The 9,554-nt window shown below is 64.9% G+C and overlaps 1 long non-coding RNA gene across 1 annotated transcript; it reads right to left on the reverse strand.

The window, feature by feature from the left end:
* Window positions 1-5,253: 5,253 nt before the first annotated feature.
* LOC140611390 (uncharacterized) lies at window positions 5,254-9,259 on the reverse strand. Its single transcript, XR_012012624.1, has 3 exons — window positions 7,343-9,259; window positions 6,158-6,322; window positions 5,254-6,053 (listed from the first exon to the last, which is right to left on the reverse strand). It is a non-coding gene; the product is annotated as an uncharacterized lncRNA (long non-coding RNA).
* Window positions 9,260-9,554: the final 295 nt, after the last annotated feature.

The raw sequence follows: 9,554 nt of genomic DNA on the forward strand, positions 1-9,554 counted from the left end.
CGCCGACCGCCCGTGGCCGTGTGAGGGTCGCACACGCCCGGCCCAGGCGCCCCCGCGGGGCTGAGAGGCCCCCTGAGTCAGCCGAGATGACAGCAGCAGAGGAACGTGCAGCCCGGCCCCAGAATCACGAGGGAAAGTAGTCGGATGCCGCTGAGCTCGGGTGTTTGTGACGCACGACGGGCCTCAGACTCGCTGACAGTGAAGCAGTTGGGCGCAGATACGTGTGCTCTGACCCCATTTGTTCTAGACGATGGCGGTGAGATAGACCTCGTGTTTCTGTGCTTTTGTTTTTTTTTAAGATTTTATTTATTTATTTGAGAGCGAGAGAGAGAGCACGAGCAGAGGGAGGGGCAGAGGCAGAGGGAGAAGCAGGCTCCCCCTGAGCAGGGCGCCCGACACAGGGCTCGACCCCAGGACCCAGGATCATGACCCGAGCCGAGGGCAGATGCTTCAGCGACGGAGCCCCCCAGGCGCCCCCTGTTTCTGTGCCTTTAAATGTATAGAGAAAGATCCGGAGGGATGGTGCTGCCCTGAAATTAAAGATGGTGCTGGAAGGGGGGTGTCAGCCCCTTATTAATGTTTCAACGTCTCACAAGGAGAGATTTAATATTTAATATTACATTGAAATGTTAATACTTTGCGAGGAGCCAGAGAAAGAGAAGGCCAGAAACCGGGAGGTGCAGGGGGAGACGGGAGAAACCGAGCAGGGAGGGGGTGAAACGAGGGCAAGGCCAGCGGCAGGCGGGCAGGCGACACTGATCCCACCCCCACCCTCCGCACCTCAGCCGGCCGCCGGGTCACGCACCGGCCTCGGCACACGGTGGGCGCTGCGGCCGCGGACAGGGCCTGGCCCTGCCCCACGTGCACACGGTCACCCCGGCCCACGGCTTCCGGGTGCGGACCGAGAGGCCTTGGCTGTTGTCGGCCGAGGCCCTGCTCTGGGAGGCGGTGCCGGCGCCCCCAGCAGACGCGGGGCGGGGGGGCAGGCCCCAGCGTGAGCCCAGGGCCCCCCAGATCCCCGGGACACCGCCCCACGGCAGAGCCTGGAAACTTCCGAAGGCGGGCAGGATGGCGATGCTGCTCGCGGTCAGCGCTGCCCGTCCCCACCTGGTCCCCAGCTGCCTGGCGCGGTGGCTCTGGTAGCGGGTAGGCCGGTGCGCACCGCCTGGTTCTGCTGGGCTACCCCCCGCGGCCTCTCCCCCAGCCTTCCCCTCCTGTGCTGGGGCGCAAGGCTGGGAGGGGGGCACGCAAGGGGGGCGCACAGGGAAAGGAAGTAACCCCCTGCCCTCCCCACCCCGGGCCCAGGAGCTCGGAGGGAGCGATCCCCTCCTGCTCATGCCGCCAAGGAAGGACCGCACGCCGACCGCCGAGCACCAGCAAGAGGACCCGGATGGGCCGAGTAGCGTGGGACCCTCCGCCGTGGACCCGGAGCCCCCCACGGCCGCCAATGCCTGTTCCCAGGCCTCCTGGCCCGTGAAACGGGCGAGCACTCAGTCGAGGACCCGGACGTAAGGGGCTTTGCACACGGGCGAGCTTGCAGGCGGAGGGGCCGGCTCCTTTAGCGGCTGTTTGTGGGGCGCTGCCGGGCCGGCCTCCTGCCGCCCCCTGCTGCCCCAGGCATCCTCTGACACCCCCGCAGGGACCCGGAGACCGCCCATCTTCCGTGACCACTGTGTGCCGCGTGGGACATCCACCCGCCGGGGGCTCCTGAAGCCCCCCCCTCCACTCCCCAGGACTTAGGAGCCCGGGAAGGGCAGCGGGTGGGAGGTGCGGGCAGCTCCACAGCCCGGTCCCCGTGGGGAGTCTCTTGGTCCTGGGAGGGGCGGCGGCGGAGCCTGTCACCCGCACTGTCCGGGGGGCACTGAGCTCAATGCAGGAGCAGCGCCTGAGGGGGGTGCTCTGTCCCGGACGCCCTGCGGCGGGACGGGGTGTCTGGAGATGCAGGGACCGGGAGCCCCACAGGGCCTCCAGGCACCTGGGCTAAGCCAGTGTAGGGACGGGCCCCCCAGGCCTCCCCACCGGCTTGCGAGGGGCAGGATGGGGTCCTGGGGGACGCTGGCCTGGGGCCGGGAGGAATGTGCATGTTAAGGCCTGGAGGCCTCGCTGGGCTCTGGGTTTACTGGGGCACTGCCGTTGGCAGGGGTGATTATTCTTGCCCTTCAAAGGGGTTTCTTTTTTTTTTTTTTTTCAAAGGGGTTTCTACCAGCGTTACAAACCGAGCCCGTCCGGCGGTCCCCTCGTCCCGCATGTGGGGATTAACCAGATCCTGTCCCTGCGGGAGATGGTGCAAGGCAGGACCTGCTCGGGCCATAGGCTGGCCCGGGAGAGGCCGGAGCCTCTGCGCAGCTGAGAGTAGCTCCCGGGGGAGAGGGAGCTCCCCAGCCCCTCCACGGGGGCCCACGGGGTGGCCGTGGTCTTCTTGGGAACGTCCGGAAGCCTCGGGCCTGTCAGCCAGCCGTGGCCATGACTGGGGAGAGGTGGGAGCGCAGCTCCTTTGGGCCTGGGGCTGTCCCTCTTCCAGGCCCCCATCCCGTGGCCCGTCACTGGCTGAGCCCCGCAGCCCTCCCGAGGCTCTGGGTGCACATTCGTGGGCGATCGGAAGAGGACGGGATTCCCCTCCTGTCACACAGCTCGCTGGCCTAGTGACACAGCCCTCCATGCCCTCCCGGAGGCTCGGCCGTCTGAGGTCCCCGGCAGGTGCGGGGGTGGCAGGCGGCCCGGCGGAGCAGGTGCAGAAGCCCCGGGTCACGGCGGAGGGCGCGAGGCCCCCGGGCGGCCTTCCAGGCGAGATCGAACGTCTGCGTCAGGCCCGGGAAGTGTTGGGTGGCGGGTTGGGGGGGCCGGGGCTAGCGGCGCCGGCTGGGGCTTGGGTTGTGCCGTCCCTCCTCTGGGGCCCTGTGTCCGTGGGGGTCGCCCCCGGGGGCCACGCAGGCAGGACGGAGGGGCTGTGCGTACGTGGCCCCATGTGACAGTGAACACCACCCCTTTATGGCCAGACCTCCTCGCCCTCCGGCTTATCCTGGGGCCAAGCCGTGTTGCAAAATGGGTAAGCATCCTCCTGCCCAAGTGGCCCGGCCGGAGCTGGTGGCAGCGTTTCCCGATGCATCCTGGTGGGGGGGACGTTGGGGATGGACGTGGGGGTCTCCCACGGTCTCCAGGGACAGCACCCGGAGCCACGGCCCGCCTGCAGAAATGCTCTCTGACCCTTCCAGAAACTCCTGGTCACCTGTGTGCGGCTTCGGTGGGAAGGAGCGAGTGTCCCTCTCTTGCTCAGGGCTGGAAATCGGTCCCTCGCAAGTGCTCCCGGGCCGGCAGGTTCCCGGGTAGGCGGGAGAGAGACCACAAGGGAGGAACGCGCCCCCCCCCCCCGCCTCCCCGCACAAGGGAGGCGGGGGGGGGGGGTGAGGGCTTGCCCACGCAGGGGGTGGCTCACCACGCCGTGACCTCCTGCCCGCGCTCCAGACATGAGTTGCTGGAGCGGGTGGGGGGGGCTTGAGGGCAATCCGTGCCCGACCCGGATGTCACCAGAGGCTCGGAGCCTGGTTTCGAGGAAGGATTCGCGGGCAGCGGATGAAGGGGAGGGTACGAGGGCGGGCCCGGGCTTGGTCTCTGTCCATCTGTTAACGGGGGACACAGCAGCCCCTCCCCGGGCAGGGATTTCTTGGGAGCACAGTGTCGCGTCTTTTCTCCCGTTCGTGGTCGTGGCCAGGGCCTCTGGCCCTCCTTGCCCGCTCCGCCTCCTCACTGGGATCCCCCTCCTGGTTTCGGAGCACTGCCCGGTGAGGCCTCGTGGGGCGGCTCTGGCTCTCGGGGAGGGGACGCTGTGCACCCAGGGCCTCTGCTGCCTGCCCCTTCCACACCCCGCCCTGCTCCCACCATCCCCCGCCACCTGCTCAGGCCCCAAACCTCGGGGTCCCCCTGGGTGCCTCCCTCCCTGCACATCCCATCCATCAGCAGGTGCTGACAAGCCTCCCTTCAGAATCTATCCTGAAGCATTTAAGGAACAAATAATAGGGACGCCCGGGTGGCTCAGCGGTTGAGCTTCTGCCTTTGGCCCAGGGTGTGATCCTGGAGTCCTGGGATCGAGTCCCACGTCGGGCTCCCTGCGTCTCTGTCTCTCTCTGTGTCTCTTGTAAATAAATAAATAAATCTTTTAAAAAAATTTGTAAAGGATGAAAATGGAATTGTTGGATTTGGGTTTTTTTTTTTTTTAAGTCCTGATATGTTAGATGTGGACAGAATCACACACGTCAGGGGTGTACTGCGGCGGAGCCTGAGGCGCACTCACGAAGCCCCAGGGCCCCCGGGCGATGGGTTCGTGGGGGGTTCGCTGTATGACGCCCTCGGCTTTCGCTTGTGTTTGAGAATCTCCAGGGGCACGCGGTGGGCTCAGCCCATGGAGCATGGGAGTCTTGATCTTGGGGTCGCTGAGTTCGAGCCCCACATTGGGCAGGGGGGCCTATTTAAAAAAAAAGAAAAATAATAATAAAATTTCTTTTTTTTTTTATAAAATTTCCATAACAAACCGTGATCGTGCACAAGCGGTTCTACTGGGATCTGCAGGGGAGGCTATTAATTTCCACGTGTAGCAGAGCAGAGTGTGTGGGTTTTTTTTTTTAATTGTATTTATTTATTAATGAGAAGCACAGAGAGGCAGAGGGAGGCAGAGACACAGGCAGGGACAAGCAGGGGGGAGCCCGACGCGGGACTCGATCCCGGGACCCCAGGGTCACGCCCTGGGCTAAAGGCGACGCTAAGCCGCTGAGCCACCCGGGCTGCCCAGAGGGTGTGTTTTTAAGGGTGGAGGCTGAATTCCATTCTGAAACGAGAACATGCTCCGCGTGGGATGTCCTGCGGCAGGGGGACGCTTCTCGAAGTTTCCATGCTTAGATCCCTCCCACGTGGCCACACAAGGCCAATCCTCATGTCCCCCACCCCACCCCTGCCTAGAATCCTCTGGGCCTCCCTACTTCCCTTCAGAAAAAGCCTGAGTACCTCTTTTTTTCTTTTTTAAGATTTTATATATTAAAGTCATCTCTATACCCGACGTGGGGCTCAAACTCACAACCCTGAGATGAAGAGTCACACGCTCCATGGACTGAGCCCACCGGGCGCCCCCGAGCGCCTCTTCATACTCACCTTTTCTTGCTCCCTCGCTCTTAGATTTCCAGTCGCACTGTCCCCTTGTTGTGACTTTGTTAAATCAACAATTCTTTTTTTTTTTTAAAGATTTTTATTTATTTATTCATGAGAGACACGGGCAGAGGGAGAAGCAGGCTCCCCGCAGGGAGCCCGATGCAGGACTCGATCCCAGGACCCCAGGGTCACACCCTGAGCCCAAGGCAGATGCTCAACGGCTGGGCCACCCAGGTGCCCCTAAATCGACAATTCTTCAGCAGAGCCCCGGGGCACTGGATGGCGAGCCTGTTTCCATGGAAGGACCGGAGAAGTTCAGGAGCCCCCGGGCCCGGGGGAGCCGGACAGGGTGCCGGCAGTGAGAGCGGCAGGACCGGGCACGTGCCTTTATTAGGGTCCATGGGTTTTGGGGTCCCTGGGCTTCAGCTGAGGGACAGCAGGGGTTTTGGTGGACTCGTCAGGGTCCTAGTTAGGGGGCCCCTGGGGAAACCCCCCCGCGGTGGGGAACCTGTTGATCCCAGGGGGGCCGTGGGAGTCATGGCAGGGGCAGGCACTTGGTGTGCCCCAGATGCGCCCCCGGGGCGTGCACCTGTCTGAGGGGCCGATGCCAGGCTAACCCTCCCCCGCCCGGGGGCCACCAAGCCAATCAGAGTAGACACCGAGGCAGCCACACGGAGCCGCGTGACTCAACTCCAGACCACCCTCCCGTGACACTCGCCTTGCAGCCCGGACCGGGGACCCCTTTGTCTCCCCAGCCCGACCACGGAGCTGCGCCTGGGGACCCGGCATCCCAGGTGCACGGTGCGCAGCGTGCGGAAATGCTGACCCCGTAAACCATACCCGATAATCGCTCCTGGCCGTTGAGCTTGGAGCAGTCGGTCTCGCAGGTACGACCTCCCCGTTCGTCCTCTGACAACCTGGAGGGACTCGCTGTCATCCCCACGTTGCAGGTGAGGCCCCACCGCGGCCCAGAGAGGTTAGGTCCCCAGCTCGAGGTCACACCGCGGGGACAGGTAGGTACCTGGGGCCCAAGGCCTCCGTCCCTGCGCGCTGGCCTCTCGGCAACCGATGACTCCACTCCAGCTGCAGAGGGGAAGCCGTTCGTCCGGTGCCACACCTGCAGCTCCCAGGCCGCCCGCCCCACAGCCTCCCTCCCCGGCCACGACCACCAATCCTGCGCATCATGCTGGAGGGAGAAGGCACGGGGAGAAGGGATTTTAATTTTATTTAATTTTTTAAAAGATTTTATTTATTCATGAGAGACACAGAGAGAGAGGCAGAGACACAGGCCGAGGGAGAAGCGGGCCCCCTGCGGGGAGCCCGATGAGGGACTCGATCCCGGGACCCAGGGGTCACTCCCTGAGCCAAAGGCAGGCGCTCCACCGCTGAGCCCCCCCAGGCGCCCCAGGGATTTTAATTTTGGAAACAATTACTGCCACCTAAGGGCTCCTGCTGGCTTTCCCAGGCAGCAGGGCACGAGATGGGTGAGCCCGTGACCCAGGCACACCCCACCCAGAGGGACACAGCAGGGCTCCAGGAGCCCCCGGGGCAGGCCGCCACCTCCATGTCCCCCACAAAGGCTTTCCCATCTGCAGCTGTGCTCTCCTCCAGGGTGGTCCACCTCCACGGCAACATCCCCAGCACAGGTGGTCGTCACCCTGGCAACCAGGTGCTACCGCCCACCACGTGGGAGGCCTGACCCACCCGGATTCCACACGGTGCCCTTCCCCCGCTGGCACCCTCCTGCTGCGGATGCTGGGCGCACCTCCCCCACCCTGCTAGATGCAAAGGAGCAGCAGAGGCCAGCGTGCACGCTCTAGCTGTTTGCTGAGCACCCACTGTGTGCTCTGGGGACACGGCAGTGCGTGAGACAGGCACGGTCCCTGCACTCTGCAGGCGCTGCCCTGGGACACACCGCGAACAGAAAGGAGAAGACGAGCCGTGGTTGCAGGAAGTGGTAGGTGCCGAGAGGAAAACTGGGGTGCCACTTCCCACTCAGAAACCCCACCTCGGGCAGCTGGGTGGCTCAGCGGTGGAGCATCCGCCTTCGGCTCAGGGCGTGACCCTGGGGTCCCGGGATCGAGTCCCACGTCGGGCCCCCCGCAGGGAGCCTGCTTCTCTCTCTGCCTGTGTCTCTGCCTCTCTCTGTCTCTCATGAATAAATAAATAAAATATTAAAAAAAAAAAAAAGAAGCAGCAGCCCCACCTCTGGGAGCCAGTCCACGGCCGTGAACAACACTTGGGTCACTCAGCCCTTCAACCAGTATCTACTGGACGCCCGCCGTTCCCAGAGCCACGGCAGCAAAGGAGGAAGCGTCCACGATAAAGAGGATAAATCAGTAAATTACAGAGTATCTAAGTGGGGAGAGCACCCGGAGCAGGCAAGGGGCGGAGACGGGAGCCAGGGGCGGCGGGGAGGACGGGTCTAAGGGCGCTGCAGAGGGAACAGCCGCGTGCGGGTCCTGAGCCGCCGCCGCCGAGGCCTCCCTGCCCGCCCCGCAGCCTGGCGGGGGCAGGATCCCCATTCGAACCCCAAACCCCAGGCCGTGGTTCCCGTCTACCTGTCTGCCTGCAGGGCTGGCCCCCAGCGCCCCTCCTCGCAGAAGCGTCCCTGCCCCCCACCCGCCCAGGTTGGGCACTGGGTGTCTCTGCTGAGATTTCCACCCGCTTCATGATTATTTCATGAACCTGCTTCCCCCGCCAGCTGCGGTGAACCCCCACATTTCCCGGAGCGTCTCCCCCCTCCAGCACGCGGCCTGGCACACCATAGGTGCTCAGTAACGCTCTCCTCCGGGGGTCCTGGGAAGTGGGTGTTGGGAGGGGCAGGTGTCACAAGGGACACCCAGAAGCCCGGGGAAGGGAAGTGACCACCCGAGGCTGCATGGCAGGCCCGTCACGATGACTCGTCTGTGCGGCCCAGGCTGCTCCTGGGGGTGGGGAGCCGCGCGGGAGGGCTGCCCACATCCTCCTTCTGGACCTCTCTGTGGCCAGGAAGGGAGCCACCCCACCCCCCGTCCTGCGGGGGGCCCTGGCCTGCGGCCTCCCGAGATGCAGTTTCTGGGCCTCCAGCCAACGCGACAGTCTGGGAACAGAGCCTGCTTGAGTCACAGGTGGCTGAGCGGACGCCAAGCTGCCATCCAAGCAGCTGGGAGGATGCGGCGGGCAGGGAGGACCGGGGGTGGGAGAGTACAAGGTTACACACCCGGGGCCCTCCGCTCACGGCCCTCCCTGGGGACAATGTCATCTCCCAGCCTCGATTTGCTCATCTGTGAAATGGGACCGTGAGCGCAGTGAGCAGCAAAGGGCCTGCGTTTAAAACGAGCTGAGCACTGGTGTTCCCAGCCCGATGGGAGTGAGGGTGCCCCCCCACCCCCCGGGGCCCGCCGGACTCCACAGCGTGCTCACCCCTGGCTGGTGCGGGACAGGCCTGTCCTGGAGGCTAGGACACCCCACTCCTAGTCCCATTCCTGCCCTGTCTTGCTTCCACGTGGGACCCGCCGTATCCCACCTGGCAGATGGAAATAGGGACCCTGCGCTCCGTGACTCTAGCGTGTGTTCTGACAAGTCGCCTCGCAGCAGGTGAGGCGCCTCCGGAGCTCAGGGGCACCCACGGGTCCCCACGCTATTCACAGGAGGTCCAGGTAGAAAGGCTCATTCTTCCGGCAAACATCCGCTGAGCACTCTGCAGACTGCCACGCGGGGTGAGGGCACAACGGTGGGAAAGCCCGGTCACTCACACGCACGAGTGACTGCAAACTGGCCAAGGAGGGATGAAGGCAGAGGGCAGAGCAAATGCAGAGGCCCTGAGGCTGCTGGCAGCAGCGCAGGCTTGAGGAAGAGCTGGCCCTGGGGTGGGGGGATGGGAGGAAGGGGCAGGCGGTGGGGCCCGGAACACACTCAAACACACTCGGACTTCACACTTGATCCCCAGGGCAAGGAGCCCTGGTGGGTTCAGGAGCACGGTGGTGCGGTTTCCCGGGGAAGGGGCTGAGGCAGGTGTGCAAGGGCCTGGTGGTGGTGACCAGGACTGAGGGCCTGGCAGGGCAGGGAGGAGGGGGGCAGAGCCGGGAGCAGCCCAGCGGACCCCCCCCTTCCCTGCACCGAGGCCTCCACGCACCCACCAAGGCTTCGGCCCCAGGGGTCCTCGGGAGCCCGCCCCCCCCAGTCCCTGCGGCCACGCCCCCTTCCAGCCCCCATCTCTGCTCCCGCACCCAGGGCCTACCCGTCCCTGCCCCGGGGCCTGCCAGCCCCCACCCCGTCCCAGCCCCCCTCCCAGCCCCTGCCCCCTCCCTGCCCCCCCAGCCCCTCTCCCAGCCCCTGCCCCCTCCCAGCCCCTGACCCCCTGCCCCCTCCCAGCCCCCTCCCAGCCCCTGCCCCCTCCAGCCCCCCCAGCCCCCCCAGCCCCCGGCCCTCCCCCC

This window comes from Canis lupus, chromosome 19 (genome assembly GCF_048164855.1).
Source record: "Canis lupus baileyi chromosome 19, mCanLup2.hap1, whole genome shotgun sequence".
Classification (NCBI taxonomy): domain Eukaryota; kingdom Metazoa; phylum Chordata; class Mammalia; order Carnivora; family Canidae; genus Canis; species Canis lupus.